Source organism: Mus musculus, chromosome 13 (genome assembly GCF_000001635.26).
Source record: "Mus musculus strain C57BL/6J chromosome 13, GRCm38.p6 C57BL/6J".
In the NCBI taxonomy this organism is placed as follows: domain Eukaryota; kingdom Metazoa; phylum Chordata; class Mammalia; order Rodentia; family Muridae; genus Mus; species Mus musculus.
The window spans coordinates 99,100,173-99,124,054 of record NC_000079.6 but is presented as its reverse complement, the minus strand read 5'-3'; the positions used below and the strand labels follow the sequence as shown (position 1 = coordinate 99,124,054).

The 23,882-nt window shown below is 44.6% G+C and overlaps 2 long non-coding RNA genes across 5 annotated transcripts; both read right to left on the bottom strand.

Moving 5' to 3' along the window:
* Positions 1-1,596: 1,596 nt before the first annotated feature.
* Positions 1,597-13,518, bottom strand: Gm45938. 3 transcript variants are annotated; one of them, XR_001781029.1, is made up of 6 exons: positions 13,319-13,518; positions 12,888-12,925; positions 11,199-11,286; positions 3,810-4,007; positions 2,962-3,110; positions 1,597-2,216 (listed from the first exon to the last, which is right to left on the bottom strand). It is a non-coding gene; the product is annotated as a predicted gene, 45938 (long non-coding RNA). The 3 variants fall into 3 exon arrangements; XR_001781030.1 differs by lacking the exon at positions 2,962-3,110; XR_001781031.1 differs by lacking the exons at positions 11,199-11,286; positions 12,888-12,925; positions 13,319-13,518 and adding an exon at positions 4,438-6,140.
* Positions 13,519-16,473: 2,955 nt separating this feature from the next.
* On the bottom strand, positions 16,474-23,356 carry Gm807 (predicted gene 807). 2 transcript variants are annotated; one of them, NR_168040.1, is made up of 3 exons: positions 23,230-23,356; positions 21,243-21,390; positions 16,474-18,077 (listed from the first exon to the last, which is right to left on the bottom strand). It is a non-coding gene; the product is annotated as a predicted gene 807 (long non-coding RNA). The 2 variants fall into 2 exon arrangements; NR_168041.1 differs by lacking the exon at positions 21,243-21,390.
* Between the last annotated feature and the right edge of the window lie 526 nt (positions 23,357-23,882).

The following is a 23,882-nucleotide window of genomic DNA, read 5'->3' as shown; positions in this document are numbered from 1 at the left end:
AGAGAGAGAGCACAAAATGCCTGGATTGTACCGGGAGGAGCTTATGGGGGAGGGGAAGCCCAGCCCCTGGGCTGTAAAATTCAGGGTAGAGGGCAGGGTATGCCAGCCATGCCCTGTATACATAGAGACTGAAGGATGCTGGGAGAACCTGGAGCTCTGGTCCTCTTTGGTGTGTAAAATATGCACCTCCACCACTTGTCCTGGATCTGAACTGCATCAGAAAGAACATAAGAACTGGAGGGTGGGGAGGAGCGACGTGAAACGTCTTCTGGATCCGAGATGGCGATTGTACTCACACCGTACTTAGGCAGATGTGGCTCCCTGCACAAGGTCAAGTCAGCCAGAGAATTCAGTCACAGATTAAGGCGGTGTTCTCTAGGCCCTACCCCTACTGAGGAGCTACTAGCAATTGATAAGCTACTGGGGAAGGAGAACCGGCTTTTTGAGGGCGTGGTCGCTGGTAGGTTTTCTATTCCCAGTGGATGGTCCCACATGCATGCACATATAGATGGTACTAATTGAATCCAGTGGGGAAGAGGAGGAAGAGGAGAAAACGGAGTTAGAAGAGGTAAGTATGGAGGGACATGGGAAATATAGAAAGAGACTGGCATGGATATGACCTATTTCGTGTGAGAAATGGTGTATACATGTGAGAAATTCTCAAGAGTTAAGAAAATTACATAATTATATAAGTGTAATTATTTAGAGGGCTCTAAATTCGACTCTGATATAAAGAATTTTGCTCATTACACTCAAAGCCCTAATGTTAGTTTTCGGTCTTTTCTCATATGCTGTACATATGTGTCTCAATACCCAAGTTAGACTGTGAGTTCCTTTGGAAAGCCATCTCAGCTTCCCTTCTGTACTGGCTAGTTCTGTGTCAACTTGACACAGCTGGGGTTATCACAGAGAAAGGAGCTTCAGTTGAGGAAATGCCTCCATGAGATCCAACTCTAAGGCATTTTCTCAATTAGTGATCAAGGGGGAAAGGCCCCTTGTGGGTGGGACCATCTCTGGGCTGGTAGTCTTGGGTTCTATAAGAGAGCAGGCTGAGCAAGCCAGGGGAGGCAAGCTAGTAAAGAACATCCCTCCATGGCCTCTGCATCGGCTCCTGCTTTCTGACCTGCTTGAGTTCCAGTCCTGACTTCCTTGGTGATGAACAGCAGTATGGAAGTGTAAGCCGAATAAACCCTTTCCTCCCCAACTTGCTTCTTGGTCATGATGTTTGTACAGGAATAGAAACCCTGACTAAGACACCTTCCTAGTTGTGCCCAAGTGGCTCTTGCCAAATCTTATAATAGTCAGCCTCTAGATGGCCCCATAACTCACCACCTACGTCATGACCCTGTGTTGACCCTTCCTATACTCGATAGGGTGGGTCGAAGCAACTGGTGGGCCAGTAAGAAAATGATTGTTGTGACCTTTGAAGCTAGGTTACAAAAGACAACTATAATTACAATTAATTACAGTTAAAATTTGGTCTTGCTATCTCTTGGATTGCTCTGGGGGAAGCTGACTTACAGGACAGCCCTATAACAGAGGCTTCCTAGCAATACCCAAGAGAACATCTTGGTACTGGGTCCTCCATCCCATCCAAACCTCCTGATGACTGCCATCTTCGTTCATATTTTGACTACAATAAGAGAAGATGAACAAGAAGCCCCAAGCTCAACTACTCTCAAATTCTTAACCCACATAAATGTGAGACACCAGCTTCTTGTCTTCAAATATTAAGTTGTTAGTACTTTATCATCCCACAGTAGATCGCTAATATAAATTTTGGTACTGAACATGCAACAGGACTGCCCTGACAAAATCCTCACATATTGAGATGGCTTTGGACCTGGGAAGTAAACAGAAGTATTAGAAGAAAACTATCAGAGAAGCCTGGGAATCCTGAAGGTCCAATAGGAGCTTGGTGGTCTTTAGGAGGCGGCAGGTCAAGTTTGAGGGAAATGATTGCAAACGCAGGGAACATGAGTCCTTCCCAGGAAGTGGCAGTGAGCTCTCTACAGTTCTGCAAAGTTCAAAGCACTCTAGTGAACTTGAAGGTCTGAGGACAACCTGTGGGGATAGGTTCTCTCCTTCCGCTGTGTAGGTTCTGGGGACCAAACCCAGTCTGTCAGGCTTGGTGACAAGCACCTTTGTCCACATAGCCATCTCACGGGTCCCCATGGATGTGTTGACTCCAGCTGAAGTGATCCCGAGTTCCTGTCCTTCAAGTCACATGAAACAATAAATGTTTATTTTATTTTAGGCTGTAAAGTTTCGGGACCCATCTTTTAATCCAGTAGTAGAAAACTAATACAGTATTTGATACGTATTTCTTAATGAAGTAAAGAAATAATGTCTCATAAAGGAACCAAATTCTCAATGTGGTCAATAATTAAGACCTCTAAAGCCCCCTCAAGTATATACATCCCTAGGCCCTTGACAGGAAGCAAAGTAGACTCTTAAAGCAATTGTATTCCCTCTTCCTGGGTGTGTCCTATGAGGATAAAGCAAGCCGAGCTGTTGGGATTCACCGCACTGTTGACCAGTGTGGACATGGGTACCAAATGTGCAAGGAGTGGCCATGGAAGACAAGCCAGGAATCCAGGAGATGGGATCCAGTGAGAGTTAAGACTTATCACTCACACAGCCTCTCTCCTTCCCTCTCTCTTAGGTCTGGCTTAATCTGTGGCATCATGGCTTCACTTTCCAAAATTATAAGAGAGGGGTCTAAGAATAAGTGCTGTGGCTGGCAAAGCCCGTCTTGTTCTCATGCGTTTGGGTGTGCTCTTTGGGGTTTAACGCTTAATCCCAAGAAGGAGGCATCAAGACCAGTCCTGTTTATCAGACAAGTCCTGTTTATCAGACTAGTCTAATGGGAGGCCAGAAAGTTGCCCCCCACCCCCACCCCCCGAAACAAACAAAATTGCTAGATTGATAAGCAAGAGAGCCAATGAGACCTGTGCTTACCTCAGACTGCATTCACACGGCTTGGCCTGTGCTCTCCAGAGAATCCCATGTGTGAACATTATGAATGAAAATGAAAGAACCTAGTGGGGAAACCCCCACTCAATTCCCAATTCGGCGTGCACCCAAGAATCACGAACAGAACGGAACGCCTTGATGTAAAAACATGAGGTAGTTTAATGGCGGAGCTCCAGGTTGAAACATATCTCACGCAGGAGACAGTGGATTCGACCATTTAATGGTGGAGCTCCGGGTCAAAACGTATCTCATGCATGAGACAGTGGATTCGACCACGAGGCTTGGAAGCTAAGGGTTTTTAAAGAAAAGGGGCTGGGGCTGGGGAAGGAATTGGGGGTTTAATTGGGGGAGGTTTCACATGATTGGTCCATTTAAACATCAGCAGACCGTATATAACATTTCACTTAGGTCAGAAGGGTGGGAGATAGGGAGGTACCAGGCCAGTCCAGCACGTCATTCTCTTTCTTTATGGCCAAGCAGCCTCAGGAATGTCTTAACGATGGGCCTGCCCGGACATGTCCTGGCCTGTTCTGCTATGTTCTCAGCCCCAGGTTTCAAAGCTCAAACAAGTCTTTGGGCTATTTGACATCAATTACATGAATCACAGGTCTGAAGTTTTATTTTCTTTCAAAAATTGGTACCCACAAAGATACGAGAGCATTATTTTCCTACTTAACTCAATGACCTTAGTCAGAAACTCTCCTCTACACTGAAAAGCTCCAAAGGTGGGCTTGTACTTGAGTGGAAGTTATTAAAACTGCTGAAAATACTTTCCAAAGACAGGGGCTTTCCTCTTGGGTGACAGGGCAGCTGGAGGTGCCATCAAGGCTTACCTGGCTTCCTGTGTTACCAGCCTTCAAGCATGGTTACTGCATCTTCACAGGGGTGTTTTGCTTGTGTTCAAAGCAGGAAGAAAGGAGAAGGGGCAGAGAGCAGAGTCCATGTGCTTGCGAAAGCTCTTCCCAGGAGCTGCCACCCATGTCCCACTGGTCAGAACTGGTCACAGGATGACTTCCTGTCCCTAAAGAAATCTAAAGAGGAAAGTGAGGAGAAGCAAGGTGATAATCACGCGGGTGGTCACCTCCTGACTAACCTGCATCTACAGCAAGAAGCCTTGTATAACTCTGTGTGCTTGGCTATTGTGGTTTGATTACGAATGGCCCCCATAGGCTCATATGTTTGAATGGTTGGTCCTAAGTTGGTGGGGCTATTTGGGAAAGGATTAGGAGGCATCGTTTTGTTGGGGGCAGGTGTGGTACTAAGGCTGGACTTGGAGGTTTCAAAAGCCTACATTAGTCCCAGACTCTCTCTGCCTCTAACTTGCTAATAAAGTGTGAGCTCTCAGCTACTGCTCCAGCACCGTGCCTGTCTGCTACTATGCACCCTGTCATTGTGGTCAGGGATTTTATCCTCTGAAACTATAAGCAAGCCCCCGGTTAAATGCTTTCTTTTCTATGTTACCTTGGTCATGCGTGTCTTCACAGCAACAGAACAGTAACGACGATACTGTTGTTCTCCTGCAATCAAGGTTACTCTTTACACATACCATTCCACTAGACTGTCCAAGAGGGCTAGGATCTAAGCCCACTCCTTCATAAAAGGACAAAACAGTAAGATTTGCCTCACTGTTTACAAGACATAGCTGGAGATTTGCTTCACCTGAGGCCAAGCCTGAGCTCTCAGCAGCCAAGGTGATTATTTTTCTTAATTACTATTGCTTTGCATCTTGTTATGCGAGCCATCAGCGTCCTAATTTAGCTGACGACGGCTCACAATCACTTTAGATTTATCTAGTGCCTAATTTACTTAACACAGCTTTTTGCTGTGAACGTTAATCAGAGGTCCAAAAACTCTTAATAAGCTCAATATTTTACAGAGAGAGTGCTACTCTGGGGAATGCTCTGGGAAAACGATGACAAAGCAGACTCAGTAGCTTTCAGAACTAATAGGTTACCGACTAATGAATTAAGAAGGCCTGACCTTCTAGTTCACTGTGGGCTTTACACAGCACACACAGAGCATTGGCATCGCTAGGCTTTACTGGAAATTTTCCCATTAACCCAGCAGGCACGGGTGTGTGTGTGGGGGGGGGGTTCTCTATCGCCTTATAAATAATGAGTAATGAACATGTACCATTCAGTAATCGAAATTATCCAGTTTGCCAGAGCTTCTCCTGCTGTTTCTCTTGAAATGAAACTTGTATTTGCATGTCTTTACCTACCCTGACTTTTGATGTCAGTAGGGGGAAAACGCAATTGACAATGATGTACTTTGGGAGGTATCTCTTTACATTCCCCAATCAGAGATGACTTCCAAGTACAGGGTTTGTCCTTGTATAGTTTGAAACCAGAGACCAGAGAAATGTATACACAGGGATGCAGGAAAAAATATGAAAAAATATTTTAAAAGGTAACTATATATCCCCATAGGCTATAATTACACACACATGTATATATGGTTGAGTGTATATGTGAGTATATGTGAATGTTTGTGTGTGTAAGTGTATATTACAATTACATTCTCTGTCTACCCTCACTTCTCAGTATCTAGAAAGTGCCCTTGCAAAAAGGGGGTGAGGGAATGTCTGTCGGATGAATATACGGCGTTAACAGTGGAATGAAGGATGGGAATAGGCAGGATAGAGTGCCTTATTTGTTTGATTTCGTTAGTCATTCTTCTCTTTCTTGTGACAAATACTTGGACAGAAACAATTAAAGGAGGAGGTTTGTTTTGTCTCATGGTTTCAGAGACATCTCAATCCATCATTGCAGGGTACACCTGGCGTTGGGAGTAGCTCCGGTGTTGGGAGTAACTCCGTCCTCACTACTTGCTGTTTATAGTGCACAGAAAGATGGCAGAAGGCACAGGCTGGAACCAGGGACATGGGCAGGGTAAACACTCACCCTTAGCAACCCACTGCCTGCATCCAGGCCCCACATCCTACAGGCCTGTTGGCTTTCAACTAGTGTTACAAACTGGGAACCACTGCACCTCTGGGCAACCTCAGATTCAAACCCTAACAGCCGTCAGCATATGCCATAGGAAAGACTGGGGTCTTCTGCTTCTCCCAGGTAGAGAAGAAAGAACAGAAGTGCACGGCTAAAAAGAGCAGGAAAGGGACTGGAGAGATGGCTCAGCAGTTAAGAGCACTGACTGAGTTCAAATCCCAGCAACCACATGGTGGCTCACAGATCAGATGCCCTCTTCTGGTGTGTTTGAAGGCAGCTACAGTGAACTTACATATAATAATAAATAAACCTTTCGGCCAGGCGAGCAGAGGTCCTAAGTTCAATTGTCAGCAACCACATGATGGCTCACAACCACCTGCAGCTACAGTGTACTCATCATATATATAAAATAAGTAAATAAATCTTCTTTTTTTTTAAAGAGCAGGAAAGAAAGCCTAGCTCTAGGGGTAGAAGGAAGGAGACCAAGCTAAGATGGTAGGCGCCACTCTCAATGGTCTATAGGATCAGAAGTTCAATCAATCACTGGCACAGGGCCAAGAAGAGAAATGAGAGAAGCACAACAGCTGGACAGAGAGACAGAGGCAGGAGGTGCCTGGATTCAGGAGCTCCACCCTCCACCCCAAAGCAAAAACAAGGTCTCACTTGCTCTATCTGTTTGAAAGAACCTGTGAGGACCTGTGGTGTGGGGGGGGGGGTGCTGGGGGGGGAGTCTTCCAAAGGCATTATGTTCACACAGTGGGTCCTAGTAAAGCTAATCTGAGCCCTGGAATAAGGGAACACGTGGCTCTACCTATAGTGATAATGAACAGACAGACAGTATGTCACTGTGGGAAGCCACATGTGCCGTTGCAGAGTGGCACTGACTACTACTGGCCACCACGCATAAGTTTGGACAAACAACCAATGTGTACATATGCAGTAAAGTTTTTTGCAAAGACACTGCCTGGCCCAGGCATGATAATGAGGCTTTGAGAGTATAACCAATCAGATGTGAGACATGCAAATGAGGTATGATAATGAGGCTCTGTGAGGTACAGAGAGAGAGAGTAGCCAATCAGATGAGGAACATGCAAATGAGGCGTAGTGCATAACCAATCCGGGTGTGAGACACGCCTCTCCTAAGCCTATATAAGCAGCACCAGTTCTGGGCTCGGGGTCTCTTCACCTCTGTAATCAAGCTCTCCCAATAAACGTGTGCAGAAGGATCCTGTTGCAGCGTCGTTCTTGCTGGTCGAGTCCAGCGCCCGCAAGATGTCACCAGGCAATTATGCCCAGAGATATAAATGGCTACTTTAAACATTTGCTCTGGGAGTCTCAGGTGCCCTTTGTGTTATAGGGCTCCACATTTTATTAATTTTTATTTAGTGTATGAATGTGCATGTATGTGTATGTATGTGTGTGAGTGTATGTGAGAGTATATGTGAATGTTTGTGTCCATGTCCCCAGCCCTAGAATGTACAATGTACATTCATTCTTTTTTACTTTTGAAATTAGTTGTATGTATGTGTTTTTACTGCATGTACAGATTTTCATGATGTACATGCAGTGCCTGTGGAAGCCAGAAGACAATGTCTCATATGGAGTTACAAACGGTTGTGAGCTTTAGGAGCTGGGGACAAAACCCAAGTTCTCTCTGCAAAGGCAGTAGGTGTTCGCAGCCACTGCATCTCTCCAGTCACTGCAATGTATTTCTTACCAGCAAGTCTTCAGGGGCAGTGAGGAGCCTAGGAGCCCTGAAGTTAAAAAGTATAACTTAGTCAACGTTCTATTGCTGTGAAGACACAACATGACCATGGCTACTCATAAGAGAAAGCATTTAACTGGGACTTGTTTACATTTCCAGTGGTTTAGTGCATGTGGCCACGGTAGGAAGGAGGTAGGCATGCAGGCAGACATGGTGCGGAAGAACTAGCTAAGAGTTCTACATCCAGACTGGCAGACGGCAGAAAGGAAGAGACACGCAGGGGCTGGCTTGAGCGTTTGAAATCCCAAAGCCAACCCCAGTGACATACATCCTCCAGCAAGACCACACCTACTTCCATAGGGTGCCATTCCTATTGAAACCACCACACAAGCTTATCAGGCACACCCTGTTAGTTAACTGCAGAGCTGGGACAGGACCTTCTGAGGTGTCTAGTCTAAAGCATCAGTGTTTCCAGGGAGCCCTGCACCGTGACTTAAACCCCATATACAAGTTGAAGGGTAAGCCTATATTACCTCACAACCTCACCCGAGAGACATTTGCAGAGACTGCAAAGCACTTGCGCTCCCTCTAAATTGGTTTCCAGTCGCTTTGCAAATGCAAGTCACACTTGCCTGCTCTCTGGGGAGAAATGTGAGTGTCTGTGACCTCCCTGGGGAGTGCTGCATGGTGGTATTGCCAAGCGGAAGCCGCACCATGAGCCAGCCTGTACACACTGCATGGGGAAAGAGCTGAGCCTGTACTCGCCTGCAGGATCCTGTTTTCTAGATTAGCTGCAGTGAGATGGATACAACCCTTTATCTAGAAGCTAAGAAATACAATGATTTATATGATGATGCTAAAGAGTTGTGGGTGGCTTTTCCTGCTGGCTTTGTCTATTTGGCTTGATATTGACTTTCACTGATCTATAGCCCTCTATGGGGTGTGAGCAAAGGCCTGTTTTAATGGAATGGTATGTAACAAAATAAGTGATTTTGTGAGACAAACTGATGAAGACATGCTGTCTGATAGGTCGCCTCCTTCCCCCTTCATAATGGAGATAACTGTTACCAGAGCAAATTTGTATTATAAACTTTGTATCAGGGACTTACACATACATAATTTATTAGTGTGTACATATCTGTAGACTTTTATGAGCCCTACAAAACCAACCTGGAAATAGACTTCAAATTGCATTTCTTGTTCATACCAATGCAATTACATATTTAATTATGCAATAATTCTTTCCATACATTAATTTTGAAAGTCCTTAAAAGGAAAAGGTCAAATACAAAACTTTTCTTATGTTCTCCATAAGATCTAGCACCGTCTTCAGCATTGTAGGTGCTCCAAAATTTTTTTAATTGAAAAACAATAGTATTTTAATGAAACTTGACAAAACTATACATTAGAAGTGTTTATATGTAGCTCCTATGAATACTTTTTGCTTTTATTATTTTCTCTGGTTTTTACTAAATGTAATATTTTACTTATTCTTTAATAATTTCATACAGATATACCATGTATTTTAACATATTCACCTCCCCCAATTCCTGAAGTACCACATACACATACACACACACACACACACACACACACACACACACATTTCCCTGCCAACTTCAAAAGGTGATTTTCACCAGCTGATTTCAACAGGTTAAATATTAAGCCATGGGTGTTAATAATAGCTGAAGAGGCAAAGAGGGTTGGGTTGATAAAGAGCTGTCAACGCAATGTCAGAGAAGGTGAAACCACTTGCTAGTTCAGAAAGAGATTGATGGTAGAAGACAAAATGAGGTTCAAAGGGGCAACGAGATAAAGAGAGAGTGGTACAGAAAGTGGTTTTGTTTTGGAAGATCTCGGTAGGGAAATGTCTAACTAACATACTTGATAGGGGTATGGAGCAGCTCACAAATGCAAGAGATATATTGGTGAGGTCCCACTGCATATTGCAGTCCCACTGTCGTAAGCAAGAAGTGACTACAATGACTTCCGGGTTTCAGGTTCAGACAGTTTTATCTTTTTTGTTGTTGTTGTTGTTGTTTTTTATTTTTCGAGACAGGGTTTCTCTTTTAGCTCTGGCTGTACTGGAACTCACTCTGTAGACCAGGCTGGCCTTGAACTCAGAAACCCGCCTACCTCTGCCTCCCGAGTGCTGGGATTAAAGGCGTGCACGATCACGCCCGGCCAGACAGTTGTATCATTAACAAAAATGGAGAGCACAAGCTGATGAAGAGGTAGGAAAACTAGACTTTGTGTTGGGCGTTTTGAGTTTGGGGCCAGTAAGAAAGCTAGATGAAAATACCTAGTGACCACTTAGAGCTGGGGCGGACCTCCGAGAAAGGGTAGGCAGTTGGACTGGAAATGAGACTCTGGCTTGGGAGGACATGGATGGCCGTGGAAGACGTGCCGTAGTGAGACCAGTTGAAAACAGGATGGGGACAGTGAGAAGAAACAAATGTGGTTATTCCAGGCAGGTTGGTGACTGCACTTGACATGTAGCAGGAGGGGACCAAAAGTATCACCCTAAGAGGTCATGGAGGCAAGAGTTTAAGATGGCCACAAAAGATCCAAGGTCCTAAGAGAGCAAAGGGAAGATGGAGGTCACTAATCAGGACTCAGAGGTGGGGGAAGGTGGCTTCAGAGACTTGAAGGATTTGAACTCTGGTGACTTAGCTCTGCCTCCTCACACATTTGCCTTAGTTTCAGACTTCCTCCTCTTTATTTAATTTTTCTTTTTATACCCAAACTTCCCTCTGATAATCTTACTACTCAACCATAGTCTAATTCATTCTTACACATAAACTATTGGTTCCTGATATGATTCTGTTATTCAGGTTTGATTAATTGAGTTTATCAAATATATATATACATATATAATATGTTATATTAATATTAACATAATATATATCAAATATGTATTATAAGTCACAGCAAAATAACAAATAGCAAGAGCTAGATAGATTATGGATGTTAGACAGATAGATAGATCATAGATAGATATAGACAGGTGATAGAATGGATAGATAGATAGATAGATAGATAGATAGATAATAGGAAAACATCATCAAACTGAGTGCTTATAACATCATCAGAAACCAACTGAAGAAGTCCCAGTGAGGCAGTCACCTGCAGATCCCAACAGAAGGGTCCTGGGCAGAGCAATGCCCTCCCATGGCCCTGTAAGATTTTCAAGTAAAAGGTCAAATATCAGGAGACAGAAATGACATCATCAAATCAGGGGGCTCATCTAGAATTCTACTTAGGGGTGAGCTTCCCCATGGTTGAAATTCTGGCTTTTTCTTTTCCACTGTAGACATTTTCATATCATGGGATAAACAATAATAATTTATGGAAGAAATAGTTTACCTTCTAGGTGTACTCAATGTTTTTACTCTTGGGTGGTTTTGCTCCCTTATCAGAAAGTTATGGAGGCCACTCCATCCCCAAACAAGGGGCCTTGGAGGGCACATGGAGTCAGTCACACTTGGTCTGAAATGCTGGTGGGGGCAGGGCAACTCCACTCCCAGAGCCAGATTCTCAGTGCACTGAAACAAAACACGACAACTTACCACTGTAATATATTTCCAAAAGCTGATGAAAGATAGGTGACAGAGCTTGGCAATATGGCGGTGTGGCCAAGGAGGATATACATTTAGTCTGGAGAAGAAGCAGTGTGAACAAGTAGTTAAAAAAATCCATTAATAGTGCCAGAGTTTCAAAAACAGTACTGACTGAACCATGTCAGGTAATGCGCTCTACCTAAGTGGTTTGTGTTATCTCCTATAATGACTGCCATTACTAACAGATAAGGTAACTAATTCCTACATATCACTTAAAAAAAGCTTTACCACAGCCCCCAAAATTAAAAATTGTTATACTCCATGTAGAAAATCGAGGCCCGAAGGCCTTAGGAGTCCATCCTAGGTTAAGCCTGTAAGTGGAAGAGCCCACGTGCGACCCAAAGTGCCTGGGAATCACAGCCCAGCTCTTAGCTCTTTGCTTCCCAGCATCACCATGGTCATTTCCTAGGTGAAGAAAGTAGGGTACAAAAGAAAGCTATGATCCTAGTCACCCAGCTAATGCCAAGCAACCATGCTAAAGCAAGACTTCACATAGCCAGGCCAATTGTGCCTGCAATTGTGGTAAAGAGTTACCCATCTAGCAAGCTACACAACAAGGAGACAGGCTGCCTGCTGGGGTTCTGAGGCCACTGAGCCCAGACACAAGAGGGTGTGATGTGATAATATTTACATCACAATTTAGCATTACCCAGGTGCTTTGGTGGTGGTGGGGGGGGAACCTGCTCTGTTGACCTTTGGATTTGATACCCTTCCTGACCCCTGACCTCCTGACTCAGGTCAAATAGGAGTCAGACTTTTCAGTTGGTTTCTAGAGATCCCAAATGCTCTTTCCCTATTGAGCTACGGTGTATCTTGAGTGTATTCTGGGTTACACTTCTTATCTACTCTGCTTATCTAACCACCCTTTTCTGAGGGCCTGTGGAGTGCTCAGTGCTGAGGATATGAGAAGAAGGTACAGACCCTCAATCCATCCTTGTTTTTTGAAACAAATAAATCTTCTTAAACTTTTAAACTTACTTTAGTTTTACATGTATGAATGTTTTGCCTGCATGCATGTATGTGCACCATATACATGCCTGATGCTTATAGAGGTCAGAAAATGGTAACACATGCTCTGGAACTGGAGGTATGGACATTCATGAGCCACCACGTGGGTGGTGAGAACTGAATTCGGGTCCTTGGAAGGCCCTCCCTTCCTGTTGCTTTATCGTGTTGTTGTTGTTTGTTTGCACTGGGAAGTGAGCAGTCTTGTTCTGTCACACACTGTTACCATGATGTATGGCTGCACCATAGGCCCAAAGGAGAGCCATCTGCTGATAACACACTGGAACCTCTAAAACGCTGAGCCACATTTAACCATTCATCTTTATGAATACATACAAGAGGATTCTGTTTCAGTGATGGAAACATGGGACAATGTGAGGAAGGCTCTTTGAAGAATGCCCAAGGCTCTCTGACTCAAGGGAGTCTCAGTTAGAGCTCACAGGATAGACATCATCGATGCCCCACCTTCTCTCTTCCTGTGCCCTTCTCATTTCCTTGCTCCTTCTCTCCACCTTGGGATAATTTCTAAGCAATTGCTTGCCCTGACACTCTAGGTTCTAGTTTTAATTCTGTTGCCGTAACAAAACAACTTGTCAAAAAGCAACTCAAGGGGAAAAGCAGTTCCTTTCATACCTCACTTGTAGGAGATAGTCCCTCATTACAGGTAAGTCCTGGGGGAAAGAAATCAAATAGCCAGTCACATCACACTCACAGAGCAGAAGTAAATCAATGTTTGCTTGCTCACTTGTTTGCAGGTTCATTTTAGCTCAGTTTCTCCACTTATACAGTTTAGAGACCCCTGGCTAGGGAATGGTGCCACCCACGCTGGGCTGGGTCTTCCCACATCAATTAACTTAACAAGACAATCTCTCACAATCATGCCCACAGGCCAACCTAATGTAGACAATGCCTCACTGAGACCCTCTGCCTGTGTCAAGGTGACAATCAACTCTAACCATCATACCCAGATTGAACCACCTTTTGGGGAAACCTCTCCTCATAGGAATTCCAGTCAGGCAGTTAGGACTGACAGTCACAAGCAAAATACACTGAGATCAGCGTACCTTCATGAGAACATGAACACAGTTGTTCCCTCCAGAGCTTTTAGATGAGAATTTACTGAGACAAGGCAAATCCAGGCCCAAGTACCATTGCTGCAAAGGGATGGAATTTCTAGGAGGTCTACAGTCATGATTATTCTGCACCTGTGCAAAGGGGACAGAGAAAGGGATAGGAAGAAAAAGACAAACAATTGCAAGGTGCCCTGTAAGGAGTTCCTTTGAGCCATTGATGCTTCTTTGTCTTCGGTGGGGAGCATACACTCCCAACTCAGAGAGACCTATTGCTCTTAAGAAGGTTTGCGGGGGTGGCTACCAGAAAACCTGGATTTCCTCCCCACCACCACCAAAGGACAGTGTTTAGGGGAAGAGTCATAAGCAGATGACAGATGGTCTTGACCCAATGACATTGGGACACAGACTTAAGCATTCTTTAGCCGTGAACACAACCTTCTCCAAAGCTATCTAGTGTCTTTTGTCAAGCATGATTTATCTCCTGAAGGCAGCATGAGAGCTCTAGGCCCTGCTCCCCTCAGATCTTCTGTTCATCTCAGCCCTAATTAGCAAAGTGTTGGAAAAGCTTCTAGATCATTCTATATCGTACACTAAATGTATTGTAATTAGGAAGAGGTCTTTGTTATCCCCTGACTGTGTTGTAGCAACTAGAACCCTCTCAGCAGGATAAGGCTGCAGGCTACCATGATGGATGGGATTAAAGGGATTCCTCAAAAGGATCCCAGGGATCCTCCAGGATCTCAGAGTAGCAAGCATGTATCTGTGATTGGGACAGATTTGTGTCTTTTACATGGAGGTTGGAAGAAGAGGCGGGATTGACAGAATTAGTGTCAAGGCTAGAATGTTATAAGGGGAAATGGGAATTAAATTTGCAATTGAAAATCACTTAGCTCAAAGGTTGGGAAAACTATCAAAACTGTGTATTTATCATTTGAACACACAACAGAGCTGTAAGGGGCACGTGCCAGAGTGCGAGGAGGAGGAAAGACACACAGTTGTGGGTGACACTAGATCTGTAGACAGGATATGGCACACAACTGCTATGATTTAGAAATGAGCCTCCTTGTGTATAAAACGATCATACATATGGACCATGACCACCAATGGTCCACATAATATAATGTGACTATCTACCGCTGGTGGATCTGCCTTTGCAACCTCCCCACTCATGTGGTACTTTCTCTCCTTCAATAAGGAAAGTCAGGGTTGCCCCCACCGTCTCACAGAGTGCCCAGATAAAATACACTACCTGAGCAGTACCAATCTAATGATGATGTTAGTGGCAGCTGTGACCGGGATCCCTGCTCTTCTCCATGCCTGGCCCCATTAACCCACCGTGGGGCATTCTGCTACCCATTTTATGCCAAGAAACTATTTGGAGATGATACCTTTTGCCAGACAAGTAAAGGAATAGACGGGTCCTGGGACTTTTTCAGGAAAGAAGATTGTTCAATTTCCTATCATTATTTGTAGGGTGGGTTTGCTTCAGCTGAGAGAAATGCAAGACCTGAGGGTCACTTACTCACACCCAGGAACAACTGGCAAATGCCCACTGTATGTCTTGCAAGAAAGGGCTCACTGAGCTAACCAGGAGAAGAGTGATGAGCCTAAGCCTTGAGTCTGTCCTCTGAGGCTTTTAATGAGGTCAATATGAAACCTGCGTTCTGTCAGATGGACATGAGTCTTGGACATGAAAATTGTCCTCTACATCCCAGGCCTACAAAAGAAGAAATGACTGGCTTCATTCCATTACTGTTGGCTTTCGCTTTATGCTCAGTTAAAGTCTGTCCTGTGCTGATTGAGAGTCAGGATGGGTTCTTAAGACAGGAGATGGCAACCTCACTTGGGCCCAGGTGGAATGGCTAACTTTATTTACTGGAATCAGGTGACCCATTAGCTTTGGATAAGGTTAGGCCCTCGCAGCTGGTCATTGCTAATCATGGCTAGTCACTGCTAGTCATTGTTGGCCATTGCTAGTCATTGCTAGTCATTACTAGTCATTGTTGGCCATTGCTAGTCAGTGCTAGTCATTACTAGTCATTGTTGGTCATTGCTAGTCTCACAGCCTCAGGCATGAGACTGCTCTTCTGATTATTTTTCTTTTTTTCTTTTTTCTTTTTCTTCTTTTCTTTAGTCAAGACAGGGTTTCTCTGTGCAGCCCTGACTCTCCTGGAACTCACACTGTAAACCAAGCTGGCCTCGAATTCAGAAAGGTCCAACCACCTCTGCTGGGATTAAAAGTCTGCGCCGCGACCTCCCAGCATCTGATTCACTTTTAACTAACCAGCAACGAGCAGCTGGGGGATTGTTTGCTAAAAGGTTAGTATTTGGATGTTCCCAGAAACCTTTTTGTCAACCTGCCTCCTCTTAAGTTCCCTCAACCCCTGTCTAGCCTTTTTTTTTGGGGGGGGGGGGGCGGGGTTGCATCCAACAGGCTTTCTAATACTCAATGCATGGAGAGTGTTCAGACCTCAGAGTCCATAGCAACCTTATCTACAGGAGACACTAGCATCTTTATCTCCCAGGCAAAGTGCAGCACTTGTCCCTGCCCACAGCTTGTCTCCTTACGAAACAGTTGGTCAAGGACAGTCCCAGTCTGAAAGCTCCGAATGCAAATTCCAGAAATGAGCACTTCATAAGCTTTCAGTGGGTAGTGGTGAGATCTCACTCTGCTCTACTCTGTCCCATCCAGGGTGTGAACTGTCCTTTCTCCTCTGTGAGTGCTCTGGTCTGCCCACTGGTCGCTTGGGAGCCTTGATGATCAGAACCTGGGAAAAATAACATGATCAAGAAAACCTCATTTGTTTTTTTAAAGGATGAACAGATTTTAGTAAGAAGTGGAGTGACTGCCTCCAAAAGTATAAAAATGAATTAAAACCTATAAATTATAACCCTCATTTTACTGAAGAATTATCCCAAAGCACAAGACCAGTGACGCTGATGACGTTACAGGAAGCAGCATATTGCTCTAATTATTTATTCTATTTCATTATTAATTATTGTCATTAATATCTTGCTCTGCCCACATTATGAATGAAGCTTTATCGTGTATGAATGGACAAGAGAACATGTATCTGTAAGGATAGGTACTGCCTGTAGCCTTAGGAATCCACAGCACATCCCCACAGCTAAAGACCAGTCGTCACTACAGAGGAAATAAGAAAGTTTATTCTGGAGCCAAATATGAGTGACTGTGGCCCAGGAACACAGATTCAGGGTACCACAAATGCCGTGCTCCAGTGGGGAAACAGTTTTGTGAAGCTTTTATACGTGTTACAGGATAAAAAGAGACATAAGTTAAGGCTTGTTCCAAATGCATTGGTAGAAGCACCAGGTTGGTGGTTTCCGCAGAACAGGGAAATCTCTGATCTATGTTTCAAATGCTGTCTAATGATATCCTTGGCTCTAGGGCTCATAGAATATAGTGAGATGTTGAGTTAATATGTCCCAAAATATTTCCTGTCATAGTCACAAGTTAAGTCAGACACAGAGGTAATGAACAGCTAGCAATGGGAATAAGAATATCCCAAGATAATTTGGCTCTGGATCTGTAACATTCCAGTTCCCCACAATCACAAAGTTCTAATCAATGAGCCTTGTAGACACTTTAACTTAAACATGCCTTTCTTTTCTGGGATCTTCAGCTCACGTCACCATTGCCCATGGGCAGAGAACAGAGGACCATGAGGTATGAAGGCAATGACCTTCTCTCTGCCTCTGGCCAGGAAGTTTGGCTAAAGCAAATCAGCACAAGTCAGTGAGGGTACAGAGGTAGGTGTCATGTCAGCCCTTACAGAAGGTTTCGCAGTAGGGGAGCAGCACCAAGAGTCTTACGTCTGAGGCAAGAGGGGCCAGCCTCCACAGCCCACACTTCAGAATGGGCTGCAGAGAAACATGAAGGATGCTTTGAGGAGCAGTGACTCCGCAGGCATCTTCTTCCTCTCTGAGAAGGTAGATAGGTGGGCCTGAGCCGAGTGGAGATGGAGTCCTGGAGAGCAGTTAATACAGAGAGTAGATTACATGGCTTTCCAGAAGCTCAAGAGACAAGGTTGGAGCACAGCAGCTCTGAGGAAAGTGAAGCCAGGGACACAAATGGAGGGCAGCGAGCCAGGTGTGGCCAGGAAGTCTATGGGAAGATGTATTGCCAAGCTCAGCCATGGCCTGGTCGGGTACCCAAGAGCCACTGGGGAACATAGCTTGGGTCATCATACCCCGAGGAGTAAGAGAGCTAGACCTTTGGAGTTACAGGTGCTTCTGGGAGCCTCAGCTTTCCAGCTGCCTTGGATCACAGACTGTTCATGCACCAGGGACCAAAGCCCTGAGGCAGATGGTGTCTTCCATGAGCAAGTTGACTTCACTTGTAAAGTGGGTGCCACAGGAAGGGGACAGCATGTGGCAGTAGTTTAGACCCTGAGGAGAAGATGGCCATAGGGACAGAACAATGAAGAAGACATATATCTCTTCCAGACACATTGCCAGATATGAGAAGAGGCACAGGCTTGCTTTCTCTTTCCTCTGTCTTCCATCCCTTCTGTCCCTCACCTGGGATCCACATATCAGATGAGCTGGCAATAGAAGTTGTGTGGTCATCTGACAGTCCTTTTCTGTGTCATGTCCCTTCCTCTGTCCCACCCATGATCTAAGCCAAGGAGGGGTAAAGCAGGCAGTGGGTCTGGAAACAACCCAGCACAGGATGGTGCTGGAAGGCCAGCACCAGCTTCCCTCCTACACCGCCCTGCATCTGCTGTACCTGTGAAAATAAAATAAAAAGGCATTTTAAGTGATGCATGCCTGTCCTGCAGTGACCTCTAGGTCTTGTGTGAGCTGGTGTCCTGGTTCTATAAGGCAGACAAAGCCAGGTGAGCCATGTGCATTGAACCCAGATTACCTGAAAGCAGGCAGAGGGCCACAGTAGGGAACAGGTGTGCTAGAGTGGGGTCTTTACTATGGGAACCTGAAAGGCAGTATGGGGAGGTTCTGAGGCTGCCCCCGTGAACAGTTATTCAAAGTCCACGGATAAGCAGATAGCACTTTCTAATTGATGTCCTGAGTGATGTCTAATTGATATCTGGAAGATTCCAAGCAAACAGACATATCAAGAACTCAGAAAATTCTGACAATATTTCTAAAAGCTTCTCTTTTAAGTGTTCAACTCCCCTCTTCATCAGTACAAAGAGTTGCAAGAAAGAAGTGTTGGCATGATGGTTAAGAATGCTCAGCTAAAGGCTTTGCAATTAGGAGAGTTGGAGTGTCCAGGCAAGCATGTTTATGACATTTCTAGTTGGGTGTTAAACTAATAAAAGTATGATGAGTCACAAATGGCAGTTAGAGATACTGGTGTGCTGGAGCCAGCTCACACTGGCTTATATGAGTCCATGCTAATTGTACAGGAACATTACTAGCAGGCTGTTAAAAACATCGTCATGGGCTGGTGAGATGGCTCAGCGGGTAAGAGCACCCGACTGCTCTTCCTAAGGTCCGGAGTTCAAATCCCAGCTCACAACCACCCGTAATGAGATCTGACTCCCTCTTCTGGAGTGTCTGAAGACATCTACAGTGTACTTACATATAATAAATAAATAAATGTTTAAAAAAATTAACAAATTAAAAAAAACATCGTCATTATTAAAGTCAGACCATATGAAGTTATGGTTCAATACAATTTGTTAAGGACAAGGCTAATAACTATTCAGAGCTCATCAATGCATCCCTATTCTTCCTGTTGTCCATGCTCCTTGGCTCACTAGTGCCTGCCACTCTTGAGCTGTGTAGAGGTTACTAGAGGCTGAGACATGGGACCGCCTTAAAATTCTCTCTTCCCACTCTACTTTCGGCCATCCTGTGCTGGAAACTGAAATCAGCTGTGAACCCAGCAAATACTGAAACCAGGGGCTTAATTGATCATTTCGTTGATTGTCTAGATTTAAGGTCATGATCCACAAAATGACCACAATAAATATCAGATTTAAAGCCTGTCATTCTGTAGCCATTACCCTGTGAATAGCAGGTATATATGTGCATACATGAATTCACAGGCACACCTGTATACACACAAACACACACACACTCTGAGATAACATCTCTCCATAATTAAGAACTATACTCTAATTTTACAGAGAAATTGCTCACAGCCTTGACAAATAACCTGATTTCAGGTTATTATTTTGCATAGTTAAGAAATAACTTACTAGGATAATATTAAAGATTGCATATTAAAGCAAAGGTAAGTGTATCAGGAAAGAGAGGATTGACACGCTGCTCGATTTAACTCATACTCCGATTGCAACCCTAGCCTAGCTTGGCTGCAGAGACTAGATTCCCGTGAAAGGTAATGAAAGCATTGTTCAAGAATCAATGAAATTTACAGTAAAGAGTATTAAATATTTATTCCTACTTGGGGATTGTGAAATACATTGTTTATATCAGTAAAATTGAGAATAAAGATCTATGCATATACATTGCATTTGTTTCTCTGGAGAGCTGTGTGTTCCGGCATATGGACATTAGATGCATTTGTTCAACTTTGGCTTTGTTTTATGGTTATCCTGTTTTAGGGACCTGCAGATGTCATATGCTCCAAATATCTCCATGGGTGTCTCTGTCTATTTAAGGATCACAAAGAATGTCTCTTTTAGTTTGCTTTATCATGTGGAACATTGGCTGTGTACTATAAAGGATTCATTGTGTCACCGCCTTAAAATTTTACATTTCACTTCATTTATATTAAATTCATTATATTAAATTTATATAATATAAAATCCACCATCTTAGCCATTTCATAGGGATACAGTCTGCGGGTTTTTTTTAGTTTTCTGTGATGTTGTACAGCCATCTCTACTATCTGGTTTCCCTGAAAGAGACCTTGGACCATTATCAGTCACTCTGTGTTCCAGTTCTTGCATCCCTGACCTCTGTCAAGTTTATCTCTATGGGTTGATCTGTTAGGCATTTCATAGCAACAGTGTCCTCGAAGGTATGGCTATTTGTATAAATTTCTTCTGTTTTATTTCTCTAGGTTTTCGAGTTTCACCATGCCAGAGCAAACTACATTGTTTCTTTTCTACTGCTACACAGTGTCCCACAGGGGACCAGGCACACTCTTTATCCAGTTACACATCATTGTGCTGTGCCCTACAGCCAAGAGGCATGAATAAGTTTCACTCATGACAAGCTCCTGTCCGCATGGGGTTTGGGTTCTGTTGGGTATGGAACACATGGGTGATCAGTAAATGACTAGGCAGTTTCTCAGTGGCTGCCTACTGTATCCCACTGTGCCCCCACTGTGTCCCGCTGTGCCCCCATTGTACCTCACTGCATCCCACTGTGCCCCACTGCATCCCACTGTACCCCTACTCTGTCTCACTGTGCCCCACTGTATCCCACTGTCTTAGTCAGGGTTTCTATTCCTACACAAACATCATGACCAAGAAACAAGTTGGGGAGGAAAGGGTTTATTCGGCTTACACTTCCATAGTGCTGTTCATCACCAAGGAAGTCAGGACTGGAACTCGAGCAGGTCAGGAAGCAGGAGTTGATGCAGAGGCCATGGAGGGATGTTCCTTACTGGCTTGCTTCCCCTGGCTTGCTCAGCCTGCTCTTATAGAACCAAGACTACCAGCCCAGAGATGGTCCCACCCACAAGGGGCCTCTCCCCCTTGATCATTAATTGAGAAAATGCCTTACAGTTGGATCTCATGGAGGCATTTCCTCAACTGAAGCTCCTTTCTCTGTGATAACTCCAGCTGTGTCAAGCTGACACAAAACTAGCCAGTACACCCACTGTGCCCCACTATACCCCACAGTGCATGCCTATCAACTGTGCATTAGGAAGACGTCTCTTTCAGACTGGTGTCTAAAACCTAAGATAGTTAAGTGACTTTCAAGATGTCATTGTAGAACAGGTTAGAAAACTCACCCTCTCCACCTATGTGTTGCTCCACACATGTACCCAAAAGTAAGCCTAATGCGCTTTTTCTGTCTTCCAACAGGAAAGTAGTCATTGTAAAAACAAAACAAATCAAAAAGCAGCTTCATATTGATAAAAGGACTCGTCCTCAGAAACTCTGAATTAATCAGAAAATTCAAGTCATCAGAACACATTCAAGTAATTCTTATGCATCCCTTAGTCAGTACGCCCTCCACCCAGTGAGCCAGTGTCACGGATTTCTGCTCCGTTGAAGCTAATTCCTCCAGCAGCTAAGGGCCTGAGATCTAACACTCAGAGCGATATGGGCACTAGGCCAGTGCATTTTAAGGAACCTTCTGGGTTGTGTGCCCTGACTCCCCCAACCTGTTGACTACCCCACCCAACTCCTCTTTCCTGACTCTGCTTCATCTACCGCAATTTCTAACTTTTTTTCTGAGTGCAGTTTCTCTTGTCTGACTCCTGTATTCCAATGCTTTTCCAGGATTCCCTTGTAACTGTCCCTATTGTATCCACTTCCCTATTGTAAACAACGCTGGTGATTTCCCAGAGCACACCCAGGTCCTTCCTGGTTTAAGCTCCACTGGCCTTTGGGTTTAAGCACATACCACCTCACTTTCAGCCAGACCCAAAGGACTATAGCTCTATCATCACGTCCCGCACATCCATGCTTTCAAGAGCTTTAACAAACTAAAGTACAACACTGAAGCCAGGCATGGTGGCCCACACCTTTAATCTCAGCATTCAGGAGGCAGAGGCGGAAGGATCTCTGTGAGTTCCAGGCCAGCCTGGTTTACAGAGTGAGTTCCAGAACTACCAAGGCTACACAAAGAAACCCTGTCTTAAAAAATAAAATAAAATAAAATAAAATAAAATAAAATAGCTTCAAAGCCAAAAGCTTTGGGTGTGCAGTCTGGGAATCCAGACGAATATACTACCTCCTTGCAAAAAAATAGTCACAATTACCAAGTTCAGTGACAGCTTCGCTATAGACAGACTTCTCATTAAGCAACTTACAACAGTAGAATCTGCCGTGTAAAATGGAATCTGGCTGAATCTGATATATTTAGAAGTTCAGAGGCGTCCACCAAAGGCTTCTCAGAGGATGGACTCCCAGAGCAGGGCTTTAGAAGATGAATAGGAGTTTACCAAGGGACCGTGAAGAGAAAGCGGCAAAGAACTCTCAGCTTCTGAGAATGCAGATTGCATAAACCAAAGGCTTAGGAAGGAATTCCCAAACTCTGCTAGAACTCTAGGTGGAAAACAACAGGGTGGAGGATGGCAGGAGATAGCCTATTAAGATCTATGTGTGGCCAAAAAGGCTGGGCCAGTCACTGAGTCTGCGCCTTACACCGTATGTTAACCTAGATCAGGACACAGAGAAGGGAATGGATTTTTGAGGGTCCTCAAAGAGTGGCAGCCAGGAGCCTCTCACCTCAGATGAAGAGAGCTGTGGTTTTCTGGGACAGAGTGCGGAGACCTTGTGGTCTTTCTCTCCTGGAAAACCACCACCTCTCAGAGCTCCCAGTGTGGGTTATAGTGGGGGTGGGGATCCACATGGCCCCTTCGGTTGTCTAGCGCTCCGGATGGATTTCAACACTGCTTTGTGTAATGAGCGCTCTTGTAATTTGTGTAGCTTTGCCTGCCTTCTATGGGAATGATGGTTCTATGTTCACAGCATTTAGACTGTGCCTTTCAAACTCTGAGAAGATAGAGGCTTTGTTCAGTGGGTCTGGGTGGAGCGAGAGTATGAACTTCTTGTGGGGAGCTGCGGAGGTTTGGGGGACCGGGGATAGAACCCAGTACTGTGCCTACTAGGTGAACACTCCGCCACTCAGCTGCATCCTCAGCACTGCAGTGTGCTTCTAGCCAGCTCCCAGGAATGACACAAAGGACACTTGTTGCCTGGGCAAGAACTAACGGCTCCCCGGAGTGGAGGGTCCCAGCACACGCCCAATTTCTGCTTCCTAGTACTTACAAAAGAACTCCACATCCCGTGGCCCCGGGTTCCCGGTCGAGAAGAGAGCTTTGGTGAAAGTCCCCTTCTCTTAAAACTGCTCATTTTCCATGGCAATGCACACCACTGTGCAGTCCGAATGGAGAGCAAAAACCACATCCTTCCGACGGACACTGAATAACCAGAAAGAGCCAATCAGGCTTCGACATGCTAATGAGTGTCCTTGGTAGCCTCTGAATAATTGATCAACAGAACCGTTCAGTGTTTGCTGCTCTCGCCGGCTCTGCTCATTATGGAAGATGATTCATTCAGTTCTAGGGAACAGATTGTTCCACGGTCTAACTCCACTTCCCTTGCTAGGGTTTTTTCTGTTTTTTGTTTTTTTAAATAAAACCCGTGCACCTGTGAGACTCATATGCATGCAAGTGCTCATGGAATAAGAATGAGGGAATTCATTTGTGTTCCACGGCCCACAATGGCAGTAACCTCTCAGGGCTCTGCCAAGCTTTGGGAATAATTTCTTTCCTCAGAGAGGACAGAAGATATAGATGTGTCAAGTCTCCGCTGGATGGGGAGACAGCAAGAGCAAGCTGAATTGAAATGAGACCATCTTCCCCAATAAAGCTCGCTATTCACTAGGCTAGGCAAACCATCAGTATCAAATTGTATGCCTG